This window comes from Panthera onca, chromosome C1 (genome assembly GCF_046562875.1).
Source record: "Panthera onca isolate mPanOnc1 chromosome C1, mPanOnc1 haplotype 2, whole genome shotgun sequence".
NCBI lineage: Eukaryota > Metazoa > Chordata > Mammalia > Carnivora > Felidae > Panthera > Panthera onca.
This window is the reverse complement of record NC_138346.1, coordinates 102,047,865-102,066,543: the sequence shown is the minus strand read 5'-3', so window position 1 is coordinate 102,066,543 and position 18,679 is coordinate 102,047,865.

The window sequence follows — 18,679 nt, the reverse complement described above, 5'->3', positions numbered from 1 at the left end:
TGGAGGCTTGCAATACCTTCTCGCCTCCCAGGGCCCACCCTCCAGGAAGGCTCCGAGCAGTCACCGCGGATCCCAGCTTGGAAACCAGATCCACCTGTCCCGGGCTGGCTAATCTCCTAGAGGCTCGGTGACGGTGACGGGCAAATTGATCACCAACTGACAGGTCCCCAGGCCAGTTTGGAACGCCTGCTTGGGGTGAATTCCCCCAGTGCTTCCCGCTCTTTGGAGTTCATGGGAACGTGCTGTTCTTGTACAAACGGGCTGGCACGCATGCAGGCCGGGGAGGCAGGGGGCTCAGGAGCACACAGAACACAGTGGAAAACCCTCAGGGAGCCTGGGAGAACAACTGGCTGCTGTAGGGAGGCTTTTGCGCCTTCCTCGCTATCCCGGACTCACGCCATTTGCAAACTGTGTTTTATTTGCTGTTGCTCCCAAGCGATCAACTTTGGACAGATTTCGGAGACTCGATTTGGTCCCCGACAAACCGTGGGATCGATGGGCACCCAACTTTCCTTCTCGAGGTCCTGGGATCCTCTTGTGTAAAACAAGCCTAGATAATTCCAAAGATTTCTGGCCTGGAGAGAGTGGCGAAACGCTCTGAAGTCAGCAGATGGGGACTTAAACCCAGCCACGGGGCTCTTTTGCTGTGTGGTATTAGGGAAGCTGGTTTCCCTCATGCAGCACGGTGCCCTACTGTTGTGTGGCCTCACCATTAACCACATTAAGTATGACTACTTTTTACTTAGGTGTAACCATATTTCTGTACGCCCATAGCATTTGTCAACAGGAACACATCTTGCGACTTCTCGGCATTAGGCTACAAGTAACGGAAATCTTTTTTTTTAATTTTTTTAAATTTTTAAATTTTTTTTTATTTTTGAGACAGAGAGAGAGAGACAGAGCATGAGCAGGGGAGGGGCAGAGAGAGAGGGAGACACAGAATCCAAAGCAGGCTCCAGGCTCCGAGCTGTCAGCACAGAGCCCGACGCGGGGCTCGAACTCACGGACTGTGAGATCATGACCTGAGCTGAAGTTGGATGCTTACCCGACCTAGCCACCCAGGCGTCCCCGGAAATCTTCTGATTGCACTGGGTAGCCGTGGTCTTCAGGTTACCTTTGCCTGAAGAAAGGGCCAGGCACCTCGTAAGGACTAGCTTCGGCTGGGCCCTGTAACACACTACTGAGATCTGCTGTGATTTTCTCTAGAAAGGCAGGAGAAGCCCCTGGGGCCCTGATGCAAGGGCCACGGAGCTGGGATAAACCCACTAGGGTACCAGGGAGCAAAGCACTCAGATCGTGTTCTGACGTAAGACTGAGCAAGACTTTGGAGGGGCCCTCAGTTGAAAGAATCAACCCATTGTGGGACTCAGGGGAAGCCTTTGTCTCCGGGTGGTGCGACGGGGGGACACCTCTGACCCAGCAGTGCAGACAGCTGACAGATTCTGTCACAGCAAGGAGCCCCCGAAGCAGACCTTGGCTCTATCTAGAGCGGATACGGGGAACACTGGCTCTCCACTTGGGCGTAGACACCAACCACTTCCTTCTGCATTCTCCGGGCTGCTCCTGTATTCGGAGTCCTGAAGAAGAAACAGTAACAAACTGGAGAAGCAACAATATCAATAATTGACAACAATAAAACAATGCAGGCACACATCCACTTAATGAGAAGCAGTGCAGCTGTTAAAAGTGACGCGCATGAAGAGTTTTCCCTAAGATCTGAAGGTGCGCGTCCTATAATGTCGAATAAGATCTAATATATTCACCTGATTGCAAACGTGTTAACCATCGGCTTAGGAAAAACAGTCCCTGAAAGAAATCAATCACTTGACTCTAGGTGGTCCTTGTTGGCTTTCTCCTTTGAGGTATTTGCAAACACTCCAGGATGCATGTCACATTTTGAAATGGAAAAAAAAAATTAAGCAGAATTTTCTTGCCATGATATGGAAACGAGCAGGTTGGAGGGCTGTGTCTGCAGTCGGCAGTGTGGCGGCCCTTCTCAGCACGATGGCGAGAAGGTTCTGAACCACGCAAATGCCAGAAGAGCCAAGGAACAATCTTACCAGCCCGCCACCACCACCATCACCAAGCACTGAATGTCACACAAATGCCTTTTGTTCTGGGAGCTCCCAGCGAGAGCGCAAGTAACCACAGCCCTCACAAAAGCACACTAGTTAAGAATATAAATAAACGCGGCTGAAATGTGTTTGTTTTTACAAACACACAGGAATTTTTATATTCTTTCAAATAGATACTGGTGCTGTGAAAAAAAAAAAACAAAAAACAATCCCTTAGACAGGCGATACATTTATTCCCTCGTTGCTGTTTCGGTTAGGAAAAATCTTTGTCTTCTTTTTGGAATTGTCCCGGGATCCACGGCCCAGGCTTATGGATGTGGTCAGTGTTGCCAAATCTTGGCCTTTTCAAGATGGATTGTGATTTTCCAAAAGCGTTTTGAAAACTCTGTCTGTCCTTAAACCGGGCGATTAATTTGGGAAACATTTTCTGGTAAGAGCAAAATGTGACTGGAAAGACCAGAGACAGAAATCACCTGCCAAGGGGGATGCGGACGGGGCTGGCACCAAGCTCTCTCGCATGACCAGCTTTGGAACTCTCCTCTCGCGCAATCTCGGCAGGGGACTATTCCGGGGGCCAGCACTCACTGTCAGGTATTAACTTGCATATGTTTGCAGGAAAAAGCCAAAGCTCTAAATACTGATGGAGAGCTGGTCCCCGCCTAAGCTGCAACCAGAAAATAGATAGAATGAAGCACATCCCATGCCCGTCTTGAAGGAGCTCATCAAAGCCGTCTTTTCGCCATGCCATCATGCACGCGTCGTATTTTTTGGCCCACCTATTTCAGTAGTGGTATCCCTAACAGGATGCGAAACGGCCCGTGCCCGGTGCATCAGCATTTTTATAACGAGCGGGGCAGGAACCTGAGGGCAAAAGGTCAACTTTTGGACAAGAGGAAGATGAATCTTTTCTTCCTGTCCCCCTGCTGCCTGAATCACCTGAAGCAGACAGACCTGGACTTTGTTACAGGTAAATAATTACAGTTGTATCTGCCATAAATATCTCGCTGAAGGGGCCATTGCAAAAATTGAGATTGTATCTCCAAGCAACTGTCAAATGGCTAGAATAAATTCAGGGGACTTGAAATACTGATGTACATTTTCTATCATAGATATCTCTCGGTCTAGACTTTCAGACTGCATCTTGACAGAACACCTAGGATGGCTGAGAAATTAAGGAGTCAGGAACAAAAAAATTACATAGTGTTGGTGTTCTGTGGTTTGTGTCTTCTTTATCTGTGGTCTCGGCAAACAGGAAGTCCTTGTGAATTGGGGGGCTTGCGCAGAAATGTTAAAGGCACAGATCCCTGGGAATTAAAAAAGCCGAGGAGGGTAATAAATCTCAGACCAAAATGGAAAGCCTGAAGAGGTCAGTGAGCTACAGCCAACCTAATATCTGTACTTCTCAGGGCCGCAATAAATCTGACACTACCCCTTCTTGGCTCAGCTGGCTTCTGTGCAGCCGGCAGATCAAAGTCTCTCCCAGTACCCTCTGCAATCACCTGTTTCTCATTGGGCCTGGTGGGTGAGGCGGGCAGGATGGGGGGGGAGGGGGGGGCGTCCCCTCTTTCTCAGAGCCATCTGGGGGCCATATTTAAGCACCCGCAGGCTGCGGTTTAGGGAGAGGATCCTGGGGGGACCTCAAAGGCATTGCCCCAAACTGGAAGAGGCCAAGGATCAGCGGTGGGATGGAGAGGCTGTGAAAGTGACAAAGATTTCCTATCTGGGGACGCTGTCCCGTTGGGGTCAGAAAGGAGGAAGGGAGGGGTACTATTCCTTGGGCTTTCTCGATTGGATCAGAAGAGGTCTCTCACTTGTCAGTTCCAACTGAGCTGGATCTCTGTCTCACGCATGCTCCCAAATTATTCCTTCTCTCCACTCCCCCCACCAAATTATTTATTAATGTGCCCATTTATTTATTATCTAATTATCCCAAATCCCATGTCAGACATCTTACTCGTCCCTAACTCACCTAAGAGCTCTGCAAAGCAGATAGTCTCTTCCTTCAGGTGAGGAAACTGAGGCCTGGGGTGGTTCAACACCTTGGTTAAAGACAGGCCACCGGTGGGTAGCGGAGCTAGGATTTGAATCCAAGCCTCTGTGACTGGAAATTCCAGGCCGTTCTTACTCTGCTACGATAAATCTCCTGTGATCAGGGCACCACTAAATCCTGCAAAGGATGTAAAAATAAACCAGAAGAGGATCCTACTTTTAAAAAAATGGTCTGAAAGTTGAGATCTGACATATCTATAAATAATAGTGATACTGAATAGAGTGTGATAAATGCCTGGAAAGAGGTACAGATAAAATATGAAGGGATTTGGAAGAGGCAGCGAGCGCTTCTGGGCACTTTCTCTGGATCTTGGAGCATCGGTAGGAGTTGGGCCTCTGGCTCTAAGGGGAGAACATATTGCAGCAGAGAAAATGGCTGTTCAGAGGCCCCAGATAACAAAGCCTGGAGGGCATTAAGGGGACTTCAACTAGAGGAAGTTGGTAGAAGCTACCTCAAGAGGACGACTGAGAGGGCTGGTGGTTTAAGTGAGTGCCTGTCTTTTAATAACTGATAAAGAGTTTGGCCTTTTTCTCCTATCAGCAACAGAACGTGATCGAAGGTTTGGAAGCATGTGATTGAGAAGGCTTATTTTTCCGTGGCAGTGTGGACGATAAATCGGAGGAGAGAGAGAGAAAAGGCAGACGGACAATTGCCCTAATCGTAGTTTTCAGGACTTCGACCGTGCACACTGCTGCATTTCTATTCATTTCTGGCTTTGTGGGGAACATAACCTCTCGGTGTCCATCAACACAGCCGTGTGGAGTCCTAAGGGTCCTGTGCCGTTACTTTGAATCATTGAGCAAGTCCCCAGGGGCTGAGTGAGCGTCCAGGTGTTGACAAGGATGTGAGTAAAGTGGTAGGTCCCTCTTGGCTTTCTCCAGGGGCTCGTCCAGGGAGCCTACCATTTCCAGACCAGCATCTCCACAGGCTTTCCCTTCTCAAGCATAAAGAATCCCTCTCCGAGAAGCGGCTGATATATTAGAAAGAGGAGCATAGTCTATCTGGAGAAGAGAGGGCTAGGACCCAGGACCCCAGATGCCAGGCTCTGTCCTAGCCCTAAACTTCTGATTGACTTTGGGCCACCCACCTTACCGCTTTGGATTCAGTTTTGTCGTATCCCAAACATGGAGAATGTAATTCCTGGTTCACCTAGGGTCAGGTGGGATTATGTTGTGCAGATTACACAGGGTATCAGTTTTCAGACTGGGTCTAAAACTCGACTTCTTTGGCGATGCTTCAGCTGGGCACAGGCTGAATACAAACCCTTGAATCCACTGCATCTGTACATACTGGGCTCCTGCTGCAAATGTGTAAGGAATGATGATTTAAATCACTGGTGATACAGGGGCGCCCGGGTGGCTCAGTCAGTTAAGCTTCCGACTTAGGCTCAGGTCATGATCTTGTGGTTTGTGGGTTCAAGCCCCATGTCGGGCTCTGTGCTGACAGCCCAGAGCCTGGAGCCTACTTCAGATTCTGTGTCTCCCTCTCTCTCTGCCCCTCCCCTGCTCTCTCTCTCTCCTTCTCTTTCTCTCTCTCTCGAGTATAAATAAATAAATTTTAGAAAGAGGATAGCTTTGGGCTGCCTGGGAGGCTCAGTTGGTTAGGCATCTGACTTCGGCTCAGGTCATGATCTCACAGCTCATGAGTTCAAGCCCCAAGTCGGGCTCTGTGCTGACAGCTCAGAGCCTGGAGCCTGCTTTGGATTCTGTGTCTCCCTCTCTCTCTCTGCCCTACTCCTGCTCATGCTCGGTCTCTCTCTGTCTCTCAAAAATAAATAAACATTAAAAAATTTTTTAAATAAATAAACCACTGGTGATATATTAAAAATAATTCAACTGGGAACCAGAAGCTACGAAGGAGATTCCAGGATCCACCCTCAATAGTTGTGAGACCCTCAGCAAGAAGTTTATTTTCGCCCTGAACGGCTGCTTCTTCATCTGTCATGTGCTTGGTTTGAATAGCTGATCTGTGTCCTTTCCCCGGGATGAGGCTCTATTTCTCCATTGTGTGGGAATTATAGGAATACATACGCCATAAATTAAAACAATGTCTTAACTAATACTTAAAAGGTAAGGCTCTGTATCCCATCAGCTATGCAGACTAGGAGTCAGCCTTGGGGCCGTCAAAACAGGCAGGAAGCAAAGCCAAAATGCATGCACGTTCGTCTTAGGAAAGCCGTCTAAGCCCTCACTCGGAGCTCACCAATCCTTAGTTTGTGCAGAATTCTAACACGCGTGGCTGTTTGACGGCACGCCGTGCAGCAGAAAACCCTGCAGCAAGACAGTGACAGCTAGAAACAGGTACTTGGGAAGCAGGACCGGGTGACTGACACCAAGCAGGTAGGAACGAAAAGGGCGAGAAGCACGGAGGAACTGAAGCAAGCGTCCGAAGCTGCTTGAAGACAGGCGTCGCCGATCACAGGAGGAAGAACCCTCCCACCGGCTAGTTCTAGCCACCGCTCTAGGGCAAGAGTTGTGCTCCTACGAAATCCAGAGGAATCTGAGACAGTGAAAACATTGGCTCCGAGTTGGAAGAGATGAGTCCGTAGAGAAGCAGAGCAAGGCATACACCGAATAGTCATTTTAAAAAGCCAAGCTGTCACATCTGAGGTCCGAGGGAAAAAGTGACTTAAGAAAAGCATGAAATACAAAAAGCGCACGTGGAGCCAGCGGCTCCGATGTTAAGAAGACTGTCAAAGTGGTTCAGGTAGACGCACTGATGTCCCAGGAATGACCCTGAGTCGTTGCGGTTAAAAATAAATGATGTCGTGCAGCCTCTACTGCAGGAAGCATGGAAATGCACGATGACCCCCGGGGGGGGGGGCGGGGGGTGGGGAAGCTTTGCAACAAACAGAGTGAACTGGGGAAGGGGGCGGTTGGAGAATCAAGCTTTGGTTCTTAGAGGGTTAAGGCTCAGTTATCTGGAAATGCCCTTATCTAAATTCCCCATAAAGTCAGGTCTTCCTATGGCCGTTCTCCTTCTTCTAAGGGGTTACATGAGATTCTGGCCTCAGGGGGTTTGGGGTGGGGGGTGGGGCTCCCAGGAGGCCCTAATGGACGCCGTGCCCAGAATGGCCAGGCGTCTGAAAGAGGCTTTGGTTGCTGTCAAGTGCTCTGTCCGTCTCTATTTTGTGCTGCTTGGGGAGACACACAGAGAGCAAGCCTTTCTAGAACCCCCAGCAGCCTCAGGCCAGACAGCATTTCCTTCTTCTCTTTCCACCACCTGGCCAAGGCCAAGAATTTGCAACAAAGTTTGTAGATTTGATGACTGCGGGGGCCTGTGGGATGGTGGGGGATGTGCAAAAGGCTGAGCCTGGACAAAAGGCTAAGGAAACCCCAGTCTGGATTCCTGTTCCTTGTGGTTACTCTTCCCTCACACGAGTGCTGTAAAAGCAGAGAAGCCTTCTGGACTGTGGCCAGGAGGAAGCCTGAGACCACTTCATGGGCGTAGCACTGGGCTGGGGCAGGAGGGAAGATTCTGAAGGGGAGAACTTGGCTTCTGTTGTCATGTTAGCACTGAGGGCACCTGTTAACTATCGAATGTGAACAGGCTCTAAATCTGAGGTCTGCCTGGGGCCACCCCTCTAATATAGGGGATGTACCCCATGTGCCTCCAGACACTCGGGATGGTGGGATGCCTGCCCCAAGGCAAAGCAGGGAACGGAACTACAATGAACACTTTGCTAAGCCCTTTCCTGCATTTGCTCCCTGAGTCCTCACTGCAGCTCTGTGAGGTGAGGCATTGCTGGACCCATTTCACAGACAGTGGCTCTGAGGCTCAGAATGGTGAAGTGGCTTTCCTGTGACAGATGCGGGTTTTAAGTCAGGTGTATCCAATGCCACGAAGTTGTCTGCTTCTTTCACTCTACGGGCTTCCTGGAGGACAGAGAGTGAATGCTCCTGGAGGCAATTTCTCCATGATGTTTGAGAAACTCAACCTCTGTTCTCGATCAGCGACAGCAGCCCTTGGGAACTTGTTAAAGAATGCAAATTCTCGGGCCCCGCCTCAGGCCTCCCGCAGGAGAAATTCTGGGGAAGGGTCCTGCAATTTGTGGTTCAGTGAACCTTCCAGGTGATTCCGATTGCAGCTAAAGTTTCAGAAGCGCTTCTCTAAGGCCTTGCTACTCAAAGTGCGGTCCCAGGACCAGGCGGGAGGCAGCAGCAAAAAGCCCGTGAGAAGGGCAGAATCTCACATCCCCCTCCTGGACCTCAAATTCGAGTCTGCCTTTCAACAGGATTCTCAGGGGTTCAAGAGCACATCAAAGTTGCAGAAGTAGGTGGCTCTGCTGGTTGAAGGCATTGCTGACTCCATCCTGTGGTGCATAAGCTGAGCAGTAAGCAGGTCCTCTAGAAGTTTCAGGAATGGGCTGGCATCAGTCCAGATGGAACAGACAGGTAGGCATGGGTGAGCAGGCTGGGCTAGACTGTGAATGGTCAGGTGAGGCCCAGTGCTTTAATGTTCTGCTTACTGGAGGCTAGAGGCCCCCGGCTAGACCTTTGGAAGAGACGGCATCCTCTGAAGACTTCCTTTTTGCTCAGTGTTCCCTGGAGGACAGGGACGAAAGGCTTTCTCCTTTCTCACCAAACTGATGAATACAGAGTAGTTGCTAAGCTGTCTGGGCTGAGAAGGATACTGTCCATGTCTGAGCTCAGGGGTAATGAGTTCTGGGTTCGATTAGCAATGCCTGTCATGGATGTGAAATTGGGCAATAGCCGTATGTGTGCTGCACTGATGTGTGAGGGTAGAGGGGTCAGAGGACCAAGAGTTTGAGCTAATCAGTGAAGAAATTTGACAAACACTTAATTGCAGATACATTTTTCTCTTTGCAGAGTGTATGAGCCGATTCTCCTATATCCTTTTAAAAACCAAACTACGGTTTTTGAAAGGTAAAAATAAATATGGTACAAGAAATGCAAACACAATACAAGTATGTAAACCCTCTTCTCCTGACAACCACTCTCAACGGTTTCTAGGGTATGCCTCCAGAGGTATTTTTAAAATTTTTAATGTTTTTTGTTTTTATTTGAGAGAGAGAGAGACAGAGCACGAGCAGGGGAGGGCCGGAGGGACGAAAACAGAATCCGAAGCAGGCTCCAGGCTTCGAGCTGTCAGCACAGTGCCCGACACGGGGCTCAAACTCACTAGCAGCGAGAACATGACCTGAGCTGAAGTTGGACACTCAACCGACTGAGCCACCCAGGTGCCCCTGGAGGTATTTTTATACACACACACACACACACACACACACACACGCACGCACACACACTTTACTTTGCAACTTATTTGGAGTTTGGCTCACTCTAAAAATTTTTTTCCAAGGTTATATAGTATTCCGTTATTTGTAGGCACCATGATTTATGTAGCTAGTCCTCCATTAATGGATATTTTGATTGTTTTAGATCTTTTTGCTTCTGATTACACGTTACACTGTAAAGGATATCCCTGTACGCATGTCTGTGTTCTCAAGTGAGAGCATGTCAGTAGAACCGATGGTCCAAGGGAATGTGCATTTTAAATTTAGACGATTCAGGCCCAGTTAACTTCTCAAACATTTGTGCCAATTTTCACTCCCACCTACAATATACCAGCTGGCATTAAAAAAAAAGTCTTTTCATTTTGAAATAATCACGCAGTTACAAAAAGTTGCAAGCACAGTAGTACACAAACACCTTTTTTTTCTGAACCATTTGAGACTACATTACAGACCCAACCTCCCCCCAACCCCCCCCAGTCTCGGAATACATCGCTGCTCATTTCCTAGGAGCAAGCACACTCCCATGTAACCACAATACAACCTTCCAGATCTGATAACTGGCAATCCTCTGACCTTTTGAATATCACCAACAGTCCCAATAATGTCGCTCATAGTGAACAGGTCCAGGCTGGAATCAGCTGTTGGTTTCAGTGTGGTGTCTCATTTGGAGGAGTCCTTCCGCTCTCCCTTGAGTGGGGACCAATTTGCGGAGTGGTCCTCAGTTTGGGTTTCTCCAGTGTTTCCTTGCGATAAGATTCCAAGCACTCACCCTTGGCAGAGATATCACACAAGTGACGCTGGATCTTCTCCCCGCATCCGAGCAGGGGGCACACGAGTTTTATTTGTCCCATTTCTGTCGACGTTCACTTTGATCACTCACTTCCGGGGGTGGCTGTTTGCTTCACTTCAAAGTGACGTTCTCTTTACAATGAATTAGTATTTTGTTCGGAGGGATTTGGGCACAAATTAGTATTTGGTTAGGAAGGTCTTGGAAACCGTGTAAATACCCATCAGATTTTCAGTGTACTCGTGTATCGATATTTCTTAGTATGTTTTTCTATTTTATTCCACAGGTTATATTCCATGACAATCATTCTTTATTCGGTGAGAGCCCTTCCCAGCTGGCTCCTGTGCACGTCTGACTTGTCTACAGTCTCACTCTTTGAGGATTCTTGCCCTCTGGCACCAGGAATGTTCCGACTCATCTTACACTTTCCCTGTCTCAGTCCTGGATTCAGCTATTTCCCAAAGAAGCCCTGTTTCCTTTTAGAAGCCCTGTGAGAATAATATTTACACACACACACACACACACACACACATTAAACTTACATTTATTTCTATACCTATCTATGTATGTTGAAAGTGACAAGTTCACAATGGTGCTTTCAATCCAACACTCCAAGGGTGAGCCTGGTTTTCTCTCTTCCTGTGTTTTTTTTTTTTCTCTTCCCATATTTTTAACACTCCTCTTTGACAACAAGAACCTTAGATCCTATTACCCTGGGCATATTTGCTGATTTGTTCAAGCCTCATGTATATAGCACATCTCCCATGTTGATCACCACCCTTCCCCCCCAACAGATTCCCTCCAAATTCAGTCGGGCTTTGACACTTTATGCTGGGCCACCCACATGGGGCTCCCCCACTGCACCATCTCCCCTCTGGGGAAATCCCTCCCCACTTTATTCGGGCCACCCCTCCATGCAGGGTCCTCCCTGGTCCTCTCGGGAGGTGACTCCCCATGTAGAGCCACACTCCCCAACATGGATTCCCCCACTGTGCTGGCCTCTGGCTCCCACCCTGAGCCACCGTGGCTCTCCCCATCCTCAACCACAGCATGGACACCTACCTTGTTCAGCCCCACCTGAAAGCTTTAAGACTGAAACGAACGGGTGGGAAGCAGAGGAAGAGGGAGAGGAAGAAGGAAGAGGAGGAAACCAACCAGTGTTTTAATGGCCTTCATTGTTCCCTACTGTGCCTCTTTATATTCCCCACCATCATGGGGACCTTTCTGCTTCTAAGGACCCTGGAGGTTTTTCCTGAAAAAGAAGAGAGATGCATGATGTTGGGTTCCGGACTTGATCAAGTGTATGTGAGGACGTGTTTCTGAAATTATGAGTGGGGCCCAAATCCACCCTTGACACTCTTCTTTTGGGTGACCTGTGCAAATTTGGAGTAGACGTCAAGACAGGATAGGACGTGCAGAAAATATACTCGAGGCAATGGTGGCAAAAGGCAACAGAGAGGGAGAGTCTGACTGATGCTGACTGACCTTGAGTGAAGGAGAGAGGGTGGGTGGAGGCGTTTCAGAGTGCAGGGAAGTTCTAAGGGAAGTTTGACAAGGCTTTCAGTGAGTGCCATGCCACACTCGCCCATCAGAAGGCCCCTGTCTCCCAGGAGGGCACCTGCCTCAGTATCCCTGCCATGCTGGGGGCACTGTGGAAACAGCGGTGGCAGCATGGAGGTATTGAGGAGTTCAGAACACAGCAGTGGGGTCTGACGTCAGAGATCTGAGAGGAGCCCTCTCGTGGCTGCCACAGGAGCAGAAGGGCAAGGTGCCCATCTAGAAGGGAAAGCCTGAATTGTAACCTATTAGCAAACAGACACGTCAGCAATCAGAGAGAAGGAACCTGCCGCCATGAGCAGAGGCACACAGAAAAAGGGGGGAGGAAAGATGAGCAAAAAGGAAGACAGGTAAGCTCTCCTGCCAGGTATCCCATGCAATTGGCTCTGCATTTTTAGACTGGTAAGTCGAGGCACCCCCTGATATATCCCTTTGACTGGAACCAGTCATTTGGAGACCAGCCATTTGCAAAGCCAGACTAGCCTCCCGAAGGCCCACCCCACCTATTACTTTCTTGACTCTCGGATCTTTGATCCCTTGATTCCTTTCGCACCTTAACTCCCGTTAACTGACTCTCCTTCCTTCTTGGCAACCCATTCGTATTCCTTTCTTGGGTTTAGCAACCTCGGTTTTCAACACGGCATGGGTTTTCAACATGGCATGCTTCCTTGGGCTCAGGGGCTCCCACAGCTGTATGTGGGATCATTTTCTGTTCCACCTTTTCTCAGCAAGGCCCCCTGGCCAATCCAGGCCCTTGATCTTCAGTTCCCAGTGTTAGTGGCAAATCAGGGAGAGTGGGGACAGTGTGCTGGCCAGGGCACATGGCTCCGACCGGAAACACTGGAAGAGAGCAAGGGAATCCCCACAGTCCTGGGCCTTCTGGGTTAAACTGACTATACTCTTCGTCTTTTGTTATTGCCCACAGGCTTCCGGTTTTACCTCTAATACTAGGAAATAAGTCCAATCTTTACATCTGTAGAGCAGTGGTGCCTCTTTCTAGGTTTGATAAGAATGCTGCGAAGCATGTGATGGCATTTTATAGGTGAGAAAGCGGACAGCCCAGAGAGGGTTAAGTGATGGGCCGAAGGTCACACAGCTAGACTAGACGGGGCACAGCTGGGTTAATGCTTAGTCAACTCTTCTTCCCACAACACCCTACTTTCCTGTCTATTGTGTGCCCCCAACTCATGGATCCCCTCTCAGCTCTCCTGAGAGCCTGCTACATTAATCCCGATCCCTTCCCCCACCTTCCGCAACCTTCTGAAATAACTTGCTCTACTGAATCATCGCTTTACCTACAAGATATAATTTTATTCTACTGCCTCTGATTTCATTATCTCTGTTTTGTCACTCGATCTCGCCTTTTCTAGGGGTTCCAAAGGATTTACAATGAATGATAAGAATGGAATTATAAGCACCAAAAAATAGAGAATAATTAAATGTCAGTCATGGCCGTGATAGAGTGAATGGAACTCTGTATCTCACTATTTGGGGCGCCGACTACGATGATACTCATTAACTGTTTTTTCTTCTTAAGGCTGTGAGTTTGGCTGGGAATTCAGCTGCTCATGATGCGTCCTGCTTACCTTTTGCTCCCCAGCCCCACCCACGTGCTTCCCCTTGCAGAAGATAAGCATCTCCGGGAGCGAGAATTTTCAAATGAGATTGTTTATGCATCACAGAATAAGTATTAACAGCTAAAGTGCATTCATATGGTGATTGTTTTCTGGTGATGAGAACGGGAAGTGTTATTTCTCTATTAAATCGTGGAGGCCGCGGGATTATACGCACGCCGCCCTGATGGGCCAGCTCTGTTTCTGTCTACTCAAAGCGAGGCTCGGAGTCTCATTTTCAGACTTGACTCTTCTGTAAATTGGCCTGAATGTTCTGTGTGCATGCGGGCATTGGTGGCAGGGAAAAACAATGGTTGCCAAACACGCATGTTGGGTCTACTTCGAAGTCTGCTTTACAGGCGGATGGTGCCCCCGTCTCCCCTGGGGTCGGTCCTGTGCCCCACCCTATAAGGGACACGGTAAGTGCAACCAGGGAGGAAAGGCGTGGCACAGGAAGAGCAACTGAAGAAGCCTGGAATGTGTAGGATGAAGAGGCAAAGGGCGGAACGGGTATGAGAGCTGTCTTCAAATACCTGGAGGGAAAGATTCAGTTCAGGAACACAAAACTAGAATTTAAAGATAGAAGGTTTCTGGTTCCGGGGCACCTGGGTGGCTCCGTCGGTTGGGTGGCCGACTACAGCTCAGGTCATGATCTCGCGGTCCGTGAGTTCGAGCCCCGCGTCCGGCTCTGTGTCGACAGTTCAGAGCCTGGAGCCTGCTTCTGATTCTGTGTTTCCCTCTCTCTCTGCCCCTCCCCTGCTTGCTCTCCATCTCTCTCTCTCTCTCAAAAATAATAAATGTTAAAAAAAATAATTAAAAAAAATAATATTTCTGGTTCGACAAAACTACTATTTCACATTAGTGCAGTACCTAACTACTCACAAAGTCCTTTCCAAAGCACTGTCACTAGACGGTTATCTCCAGGAGGATAGAAGTTTTGCCAAATTTTGTTTTCTCGCTTAATATCCACAGCTGCTATGAGAGCATTTAGACATAGGAAGTGCCCAATAATCCCAGCTGAATAAGTGAATGAATGAGCGTGTGCATGTGGGGCTTGACGTTAGAAGCCCATTTTGCAGATGATAGAAACTGAGGTTCAGACATGTCCAGTGGTTCCCGAAGCTCACATAAGCTAAGTCATCTTGAACCCAGGGCCTCTAGTAAGAGTCTCCTGGCTTACTCGGGGTTTAACGTTGCAGGCTTTCTGCAATAAGTTGGGCATCTCCTGTGGTAGTTAGTGAGCCCCTCATCAGAATTTGAACAGGCGATTCATGCTTCTGCTACTGTTATTTCCTGAATTATTACTGTTATTTCCTGGAAGTCACCCTCAGAGGGGTCGGGTGGACCACAGCATGGCTAATTTTCTTCATGTCAAGTTAGTAAGAACGTGACTTCCCGTACTTTTGTCTTGCCATTCCTTATCTCTCCTCTTTTTTGTGTGCATTTTTCCTGCCTCCCAACTTTCTGGAAAACTCTCCCATAAGGCTTCTCTTTCAGTCTTTGCCCCTCCCTCGGAGTATGAACTATTCTCGGAGGGGAGAAGAGGTAGGAGAACTCTTTCCAGTCACCCTGGAATCACACCAATCAGGCACCTCGTTCTCCATTTAGCAAGAGTCCAGCCTTGCTCACAGCAGCTATGCTGAGGGTCCTCACCTTTTTTTTTATTTTTATTTTTTTTATTTTTATTTTTTTTATTTTTTTTTTTAATTTTTTTTTTTCAACGTTTTTTACTTATTTTTGGGACAGAGAGAGACAGAGCATGAACGGGGGAGGGGCAGAGAGAGAGGGAGACACAGAATCGGAAACAGGCTCCAGGCTCCGAGCCATCAGCCCAGAGCCTGACGCGGGGCTCGAACTCACGAGGGTCCTCACCTTTTGCCCCACCTGGTTCCATGACCCATCCCCAAAAGATGATCCCTACGTGTACCCAGCCAGGTCTCCAGCTTCTTCACAAAGCTTAGAAAGACTGCCCTAGCTGGCATCTCTGGGTGGCAGGGAACCCAGGAAGAGAAATGATTAGAAAGAAATATTCATTAAAATGGCTAAGGGTGAGGGAACTTGAAAGCGTGAGATAACCCAGACCTACCACACTCCTGTTTCCGTCAGAGTCTGCGAACCCCCTCCTTCTCAGATGGATGCCCTCCTGTGACTTGAAGTCCCTTTGTCTCTGAAGGAGAGTCAAGTGCAACCCTCTCACCTGGCCTTTGTTATTCATGCTCTGGGCACAGGGGCTCTGGGGTCCCAGGATCTCAGAGAACCACACCCCATTACTTCCCAGCCATTGTTATGACCCAGAAGGACAAGAAACAACGGAATTTCAAGAAGCACCCAGCAACAAGAAGATAGTTAATGGGACCACTAATAAGAAAGCAAACCTTGTACAGAAAATCTGTCTCCTCTACTTTCCTCTCATCAATATTGCTCCGAAAGTCAATTTGTCACCATACAGTCAGAAAGCTCACCCCGGTCTCCTTAAATGTTTCACGCTAGGTTTACCCAACAAGAGTAGTAAAAATAATGACACCATTATTCCTCTTCCCTCTTTGTTTTCGGTGCTTCACTTGCAGATTTGAATAATGAATTATACTCACATTATCTGTACTCTCTTGCTCTTGACTTCCTCTACTGGCTAAAAGTGAAGCTATTATCTGATTGTCAAAGACTGAGGAGGGTTTCCTCCTGCAGTCAGTGATCCTGTGATGTAGATACGCTCTGGAGTGAATTTATCGAGAGTACAATTTCAAGCTATATAAGAGAAAATTACCAGCCAGTGTGGAAATGAATCTGGAACCTGGTGAAATATTAAATATTTCATTAGTAATCCTTTTGGAACAAAAATAAGTAGACAACAGAATTAGTTGTGAGTTAGGCATAAAAGCCTAATTAATGTTATTGTATTCGGCTGATTGACTTCAAGGCTATTAAATCATTATTTTATTGTCTGGGTCTCTGCCTTGTTCAGGCTAAAGAAGCCATTTCATCGGAAAAACTGTGTTCTTCCTCTTCTTTTTCTTCTTCTTCTTTTTTTTGTAACTTCTGCGCTTCCAAGGAGACCCATGCGTGTGCCCGAACTTGGTTTCTGACACCGTTGAGGTTGCCCCTTTGAATGGACCTTCTTGTGCATTTTAGAAGACGTAAAGTCCACCTCTGCCATGGAGAACACATTGGAAGTGGATATGGCAACCACCCCGGGAGACCAGACGCACGTCTGGAAGGTATCTGGAGCTCATGCTGTCTGTGAGTTTGCACCAACAGGTGGGTTTCCCACCTACTGTTCCTCTTTATCTCCATCTTCATTGTCTTCATCTCCTTCTGCCTCTTGCACAATCTTGGCTCCATATTCCATTCCACAGTCCGTCATCCACAGAACCAGGCAAAAGAAATCTCTCTTACACATAAGAACATGTCTGAACCTATTTGGGATGACCATCTCCAAGTCTCTACTGCCAGTCCTACAGGTGCCATTTAGCAAGGACAGATGTTGAGGCCTAACTGAAGTATCCAAAGGGAGCGTCTCATGTCTTAGCCTGGGTCTGGAGCATGGTGGCCACTGACATCAATATTATATGACATCTGTAAGTGAATTGGGGAAAGGTTCTCTTCCTTTGTGCCATTGCAGCCTCCCACCAAGTCATATAGTCCTTGGCGACTAAAGTGCAGGTTTGGATTTTGGCACTGCTTGTTCCCTTGGCCAGGCTTTCTTGAGCAGTGAACAACCTGAACGACCATACACAGCAGACCCAGGCTGGTCTCTTTTGGCAGCCCTGGCTCTCGATAAAGATGTAAAGTAGGCAAAGTCCATCTCTAGGGCTTTCCATCTTGGCCTTCCTGTTCTTTCTTTTTCTGTCTACCCATCCAGATGCTAGAACTTATTCTTTAAGAAGGTGCTCTTTTTTCAGGGGACTTCAAAATCCCATTTTAATAGGGTTTCCTTAAAGAACAAGAAAACTTTGAGATGCAAAGCAATACATTTTATTTTATTTTATTAAAATTCTTTTTTTAAGTTTATTTATTTTGAAAGAGAGAGAGGAGAGAGTGAGCATGAGGAGGGGAGGGGCAGAGAGAGAGGGAGAGAGAAAGAATCCCAAGCAGGCTCTGGACTCTGCACTGAGCCTGATGTGGGGCTCGATCCCATGACTGTGAGATCATGACCTGAGCAGAAATCAAGAGTCAGACGCTCAATCCACTCGGCTGCCCACAAACCCCTAAAGTAACAGGTTGTAAAGGGGCAATTGCAGGCACACCCAAAAGCCCAAAAGGCTTTCCAATGTCTTACGATTGAACTTCTGTTGGCTGCTTTGGGGAGAGAGGTGTCTATACAATAGGTAAAGTTCCTCTCCCTGGATTCTGGCGATCAATTGACCAGCCTTCACTTTTTGGGTGTTAAGGCCATTCTCAACATGACAGAAACCAGGCCAAGGGGTGGGCCAGACATGAAAATCCCTGGGAGTTGGGCTCTGGTGGTCTAGTTAGAAATTTATCTGGGCTGCTTTTGGCTTCTGCAGAGACTAAGGGAATAGAGAGGCCCATTACATAAACAGTTCGGATCCCACTCAAGCCAAAATGGGTAGCCTGGGACATGTGATAACATGGAACTCTCTGGCCACATCAGTCTCACTTGAAAATAACTCTCAACTTTTTACAAAGTGTAGCTATAACCCAATACTCACTTTTTCTTACCACTCTCCTTTTCTTTTTCCTTTTTCCTTCTGAGAAGCAAATGGAAAAAGCAAAGGAAGAAAGAACGTGGAGTTGAAAGGGATTTTTCCTATGTTAGTGGGCATAGTGGCTTGGAATCAGGTGGAAGGCTTTAATTTTTATATTTTTAAGATCAGTAGCTGTATTTTCTCTGGCTAGAACTGATAGCAGTAAAATCGGATCTGTAATTTGGAAAGAAATTAAGCAGCTCTGGATGGGCGTGCAGCCTGGTTCTGCTTTCCTAATGCTAAATCTAAAGTTTCGTAATGATGGGGATGTGATTAGTAGGGCGATCTTTCCTCGGGTCCTGTGGGTAGACGTCACAGAGGGTTGGGAGGGGGAAGGGAGAAGCTAGTGCTTCCCCACGTATGATTGATAACCCTGGCTCCCAAATGCAGTGGATTTGTACCAAGGAAAATCACACTGCTCTGCTCTGAGTACCAGAGCACGGCAGTGCTCTCCAGCAAGCCTCCTGGGAAACCTGCCTGGTCACGGACGAAGAGGGGCATGAGCTCAGCGGGACAGAGCCTGTGAAGGAGGCCACAGTCTCATCTCAAGTTGGCCATCTTATCTCAGAGGGGCCACACCTGTTTCACAGCTCCGGCTGAGGCCCTTTCTCTCAACTTCGTGAGGGTCCTTAGCACC